Source organism: Lipotes vexillifer, unplaced genomic scaffold (genome assembly GCF_000442215.2).
Source record: "Lipotes vexillifer unplaced genomic scaffold, Lipotes_vexillifer_v1.1 scaffold225, whole genome shotgun sequence".
Lineage (NCBI taxonomy): Eukaryota > Metazoa > Chordata > Mammalia > Artiodactyla > Lipotidae > Lipotes > Lipotes vexillifer.
The window spans coordinates 1,223,986-1,230,587 of NW_006787630.1; the positions used below are offsets into that span (position 1 = coordinate 1,223,986).

Genomic DNA, 6,602 nt, shown 5'->3' on the forward strand with positions numbered 1-6,602 from the left:
CCCCGCCCCGTCATTAATCACTATAATTCCTCATTAAATGTGACAGCCGGAATCCCCGCTTCTGTTCACAAGAATGCCGTGTATTTAGCCTATGCTAGGCACCAGACCCTGGACGCTCAGTACTGGCAAAAAAGGAAATGCCCTGCCCTCTTGGCGCTGCCATTTTAATTGGAATAGTAGTGACAATGCTCGGGGGAGAAAATAAAGTGTCATCAACGCTACGGGGATGGTTAATTTCATGTGCGCACTGCGCGGGGCCCTGGCAACCACAAACATTCCAGATATGGCCAGGAAGGTATTTTTCAGATGAGATTAACACTGAAATCGGTCCACTTTGCGTAAAGGAGATTGTCAATGCCACGGCGTGGGTGGGCCTCGTCAATCAGTTGAAGGACGAGAGAAAAATGAGGTTCCGTAGAAAGAGGGAACTGTTCCTCCAATGGCCTTCAGACATCAGCTCTTCCCTGTGTCTCCAGCCCAGAGTCCTGCCCTGACTTGCCTGCCGCACGGTCACGTGAGTCAACTTATTAAAACAAAACTATATATCTAAAAATACTGAATATATACACGCCTATTAATTTGTATACGTGTGTATCCATATTATATATATGTATGTATGCATGCATATATATTGAATATAAGGTATGTACATACACGTTTATATGTATATACGCATATGTTTATATGTCCGTGCGTATGTAGTATATGTGTACTATATATAGTATACATAGAAACCTATATATTTGTGTGTATATATTGTATATATATGTATGTATGTGTATATATATAGTATACGTATTATACATGTGAACATGCTGTATATATACACACCCATATATTTATATATGGGTGTGTATATATACAGTATATGTACACTGTATGTATGTATGTATACAGTGTATAGATGTGTATATATGTTGTATACCTGTATGTGTATATGTTGTATAGGCATTATATGTATATATGTATATACTGTATATATACACACTTGCGTATGTATTTATATGTGTATATACATGCACATATTTACGTATAGGTGTGTATGTGTGTATATACATTGTATATATGTATGTGTATATATTTTATATATATGATGTATGTATGTATATATACTGTGTATTTATATATACAGTACATATATATTTTTATGCTATATGCTTTTATATGTAGGTGTATATGTGTGTCTACATGTATGTATGTGCATGTATTGCATATATTATATGTGTATGTATAGTATATGTGTATGTATGTATACTGTATATATACACACCTAATATACCTTTGTATGTATGTATATATATATATGATATATATGTACCTAGGTGTATATATTGTATATGTTATATGCATGTGTACATACTGTATATATACAAACTATGCATTTTATTATATGTGTGTATGTATAGTGTATATGTATGTGTGTATTGTATGTATTATGTGTATATGTGTGTATACATACTGTATATATACAAACTATGCATTTTATATGTGTATATATGTATGTGTGTATTGTATATACTATATGTGTATATGTTTATGAATACTGCATATATACACAGCTGTATAGTTTTGTATGCGTGTACATATGTACGTGTGTGTGTATACACACACACCCTATGGATTCTGTTTGTCTGGAGAACCCTCACTGATACGGACACTTATGACAATTGAGCACCTGCTCTTTGCCAGCCAGGGAGCCAAACGCTTGTCCTTTCGGTGTCTCCCTTAAGTGTCACAAGTCCCGGGAGGGAAGGTGATGCCGCTTCTACCAGTTGAGGTGCCTCAGGGTCAGAGAGCTGCACAGGGCGGGGGGCGGGGGGGGTGACACTAGAGCCTGGTGGAGCCCAGGTGGAGTTCTAGCAGCAGTACAGCCTAGCAGTCTCATTTCCCCGGGTGCTTCTCGCAAAGACACAGAGGGAGAGATGGGATCTGAAGGAGGGGACGAGGAAGCTTCCATGGGTCCACAAGCCCAGACCAAGGCTGACTCATCAAGGTTGTTAGAGGTCAGGACTGTGGTTACCCTGGGGGTGGGTTTACACAGAGCCATTCACATTCTGAGAAAGTATCCATTCTGCTCTTGTTTGTTTGTTTACCCCCTCCCCCAAATCTTTTAAAAACAGATTCTCTTGGTTGCTGGGAGCACACACCGGCAAGTTGTGTGTGAGGGGGTGTGATCCAGGGGACAGGGAGGATAAGCCCCCCACTCGTTGGGCCAGGAGTGGCTCAGCTTTGTGAGCTGAGCATGGCCCGCGAGGTCCTAGGGAGAAGGGTCCCTGGTCCATCCCTGCTCTGTGCACCCCATTCCCAGCCTGAGAAATCCAGAGCCACCCCCCCACACACACCAGCGGGGAGAGGCAGTCACTATGGCTCCCGGGCTCCGGCTCCAAGGCTCCCGGCACTAGGAGGTATTTTCAGCTTTCATGCCCTAGGACACGCCAGAGCTATTGTCTCCGGAAACTCTCTGTCTGTCTCTCCCCCGCCCTCCCTCCCTCCCTCCTCCGCCTCTTCCCCTCCCGCTCCAGCTGTCCTGCCCTCCACCCTGCATTTCTACATAGGATGGCTCGCTTCTCCCCATGCCCACCCCCACCATGCGACGGATGTCAAAGCAAGCCCTGGGGACTTCCCTGGAGGTCCAGTGATTAAGACTCCGAGCTTCCACTGCAAGGGGTGCGCGTTCGATCCCTGGTCAGGGAAATAAGATCCCACATGCCGCCCGGCACGGCCAAAGAAATGAATAAAAAAAAAAGTTATAGTGATGAAACAGCCCTATTGGTGCAGGGATGGGACGTATAGCTCTATGGTATAGAATAAAGGTCCAGAAACAGATATATGAGAACTTGATATGACAGAAAGTGAGGAAATTAAGGAGTTTTCAATAAATGGCATTAGGACAATTGCATATCCATGTGGGAAAAAGTAAATTAAGAAAAAAAAAGCAAACCCTGGTCAGGTGTGACCTTGGGCCCAGGGTCATTGGTACAAATTGTGCTGTGGGACGTTCTTCCTTAGACTCCTCCCTCCCTCCTGTGTCACTGTCACTTCCTCCAGAACCTTCCTGGACTCCCCTACACAAGCCCGGGGTGTGCCCTCACCCGCCCGCTCTGGATCACCGGAATTCCAATCCCAGCCCACCCTTCCCCACCAGGTAAAGAACTGTGCCTGGTCAATAAGACCGTAGAGGTCCTTGGCCATTGCTATTGCACTTGGAATTGTTACTGTGTTTACATAGGGTGACCAACACCCGCCCCCAGTTTGCCCAGGACTGCTCAGGTTTGAGCACTGGAACTCTGGGGAAACCCTCAGTCCTGGGGAACCCCAGAAGGCTGGTCAGCCTATTTAGGACGGATCTTTCACTTGATCTCCCAACCCCCGAGAGCCAGAAAGGGAATCTCCCCCTTCCTTCCATTGTAACCTTCATTCATTCATCCACTCATCCCTTTATTCAACTCCTTTATTCAGCAAGTATTTATGAAGCACCTTACGACACAGCAGACACTCTTCTAGGTGCTGGGGACAGTAAACTGAGAAGGTGTGATTTATTACATGGGGTGATGTCGCAGAGACCACTGAAGGGCAGGGGAGGTGGGAGAGGGAAGGGGCAGTTCTAAATGCAGGCTCTGACGGGATTGGAGCAGACCTTGCCCTGGGCCAGGCTGGTTGCTTCAACACAGCTGTCCTCGCCGAGGGTCATCCTGCCCCCACCTCACCCAGTTCTTCGGTGATGTCTGGGGAAAATCTGTGGTTGTCACACCTGGGAGGGAGGGGCCCCTGGAATCAAATGGGTGGGGCCAGGGATGCTGCTGCCACACAGTGCCCAGGAGGGACCCCCAGCAGAGGATGACCCGCCCCCAATAACGCCAGTGCCGCAGGGGGGACCCTGTACTAACATTATTCAGACCCGCTGGTGCCCCCAGATTCCTGCACAGGCAGGAACTCTATCCGGGTCACCACTGTATCCCGAGGTGACCTAGAGTGGGGCAGCCAGGAAGGCTGAGATGAGTATCGGGGGTGAAATGACAAATCTCTGTGCCCACCATCCCCGCCTCACCCCAGGGGCGATGGCCTCTATCTCTTCCCTATGCAGGTAGATTTTCCCTGAGCCATTTCTTCTTGTCAAGGTCCCTGTCACAGGTTGGATTCCCCGAAGATGACGTTGAGAGCAAGGATTGGATTGCAGGTGGTGGATGTGAGACATGCAGAGAACAAATAGAGCTGCCATAGGGTCCTGCAATTCCACTCCTGGGCATAGATCTGGAGAAAACTCTAATTTCCCTGGTGGTCCAGTTGTTAAGGCTCCATGCTTCCAGTGCAGGGGGCATGGGTTCCATCTCTGGTTGGGGAACTAAGATCCCACATGCCGTGTGACAAAAGAAAGAAAGAAAGAAAGAAAAGATACATGCACCCCAATGTTCATTGCAGCACTGTTTACAATAGCCAAGACATGGAAGCTACCTAAATGTCCACTGATGGATGAATGGATAAAGAAGATGTGGTACATATATACAATGGAATATTATTCAGCCATAAAAGAAGGAAATAATGCTATTTGCAGCAAAGTGATGGACCTAGAGATTATCATACTAAGTGAAGTAAGTCAGACAGAGAAAGACAAATATCATATGATCTCACTTATATGTGAAATCTAAAATACGACACAAATGAACTTGTCTACAAAACAAAAACAGACTCACAGACATAGAGAACAGACTTGTGGTTGCCGAGGGGGAGAAAGAGTGAGGGAGGGTTGGATTGGGAGTTTCGGGTTAGCAGATGCAAACTATTAAATATAGGATGGATAAACTACAAGGTCCTACTGTCTAGCACAGGGAACTATATTCAATATCCTGTGATAAGCCATAATGGAAAAGAAAAAAAAATTTTATTTATAGGTTCTATCCCTAACTGAGCTGGCCCATCCCCTCCCATGGTTCTAAGTGCAGCCTGAGGCTGCAGACTTCCCACCGTGGTCTTCAGCTCCAGAGCAAGCCACCTGCAAACCAGCCGCATCTTCCCAGGGGCTGGCAACTCTCCTTTGCTACTAATTCCAAGACAAATCCAGATAGCAAAAATGTGACCATGAAAAGAAACTCAGGCATGTTCAAATCAAGGAAATAACATTCTTATCTCTGTTTAGCACTTGCTTAATTTTAGAAGAGCTCAGAGTTACAAAAATGTTGCAGAGATCTGTACAGAGTGTACAGAATGCCAGTGGACCCCGACCCAGTACCCCTATTTCCAACACATTAGTACAACATGTTTATCCAACTAAGGAACCAAGATGGATACATTACGATTAACTAAAGTCCACACTTTATTAGAATTTCCCTAGTTTTCCCCTAAGGTCCTTTTTCTGTCCCAGTCTCCTCTGGGCTGTGACATTTCTCAGATGTCCCTGGGTTTTGATACCTTGAAAGTTTTGAGGAGGACTGGTCAGGTATTTTGTCCCTCAATTTGTTTATCTGTTTGTTTTCTGATGTTTTTCTTATGGTTGGTCTGGAGTTACGGGGTTTGGGGTGGAAGATCCAGACAGAGATAAAAATGCCATTATCCTCAGGTCACATCAAGGATACACAGCATCAGTGCGACTTATGACAAACGAATTTACCCTTGATCACCTGGCCAGTATCGTCTTTTTTTTTTTTTTTCTGCGTTTGGTCTTCGTTGCTGTGCGTGGGCTTTCTCTAGTTGTGGCGAGTGGGGGCTACTCTTCGTTGTGGTGTGCGGGCTTCTCATTGCAGTGGCTTCTCTTGTTCCGGACGGGCTCTAGGCATGCGGCCTTCAGTAGTTGTGGCTCGCAGGCTCAGTAGTTGTGGCGCGAGCTTAGGTGCTCCACGGCATGTGGGATCTTCCCGGCCCAGAGCGCGAACCTGTGTCCCCTGCATTGGCAGGTGGATTCTTAACCACTGCGCCACCAAGGAAGTCCCCAGTATTGTCTTTTAACCCTCGGGTGGACATTCCTCTTCCTCAAAGGGCCAAAATTAAAGAAACAGACAACGCGGAGTGCTGGTTCAGGTGGGAGCCACTGGAACACCCGTATCTTCCTGGTGGGAGTGCAGATTGGAGCAGCCACTTTGGAAAACTGTCCAGCAGGATCCACCAGAGCTGACATTACTACTCTAGGTCTCAGCAGTTCCCCTCCAAAGGGCGCACCCAAGAGGAACATGTCTACTCCCTTCTAAAGGACGTGCACCAGAATGTCCATGGTGGTTCTATTCACAGTAGCCAACAACTGGAAATAATGTAAATGTCCTTTCAGAAGACAACGGGTGAGGGACTTCCCTGGTGGTCCAGTGGTTAAGACTCCGTGCTCCCAATGCAGGGGGCCCAGGTTGGATCTAGATCCCGCCGTGCCACAACTAAGACCTGGCACACCCTAAATAAATAAATATTAAATAAAAAAAAGAAGACAGCGGGTGAATAAACTGTGGCACATTCATATCCGGCACCGCAAAGGAGGAGACTGCCGCTACACACAGGAGCCTGGATGAATCTCAAAATGCAAAGGTTGGGGCTTCCCTGGTGGCGCAGTGGTTGCGAGTCCGCCTGCCGATGCAGGGGACACGGGTTCGCGCCCCGGTCCGGGAAGATCCCACATGCCGCGG

General features: G+C 46.7%; 1 protein-coding gene across 1 annotated transcript in view; it reads right to left on the minus strand.

Moving 5' to 3' along the window:
* Positions 1 to 6,602, minus strand: part of DOT1L (DOT1 like histone lysine methyltransferase) — a 90,419-nt gene that overhangs the window by 53,980 nt on the left and 29,837 nt on the right. The window lies entirely within an intron of this gene.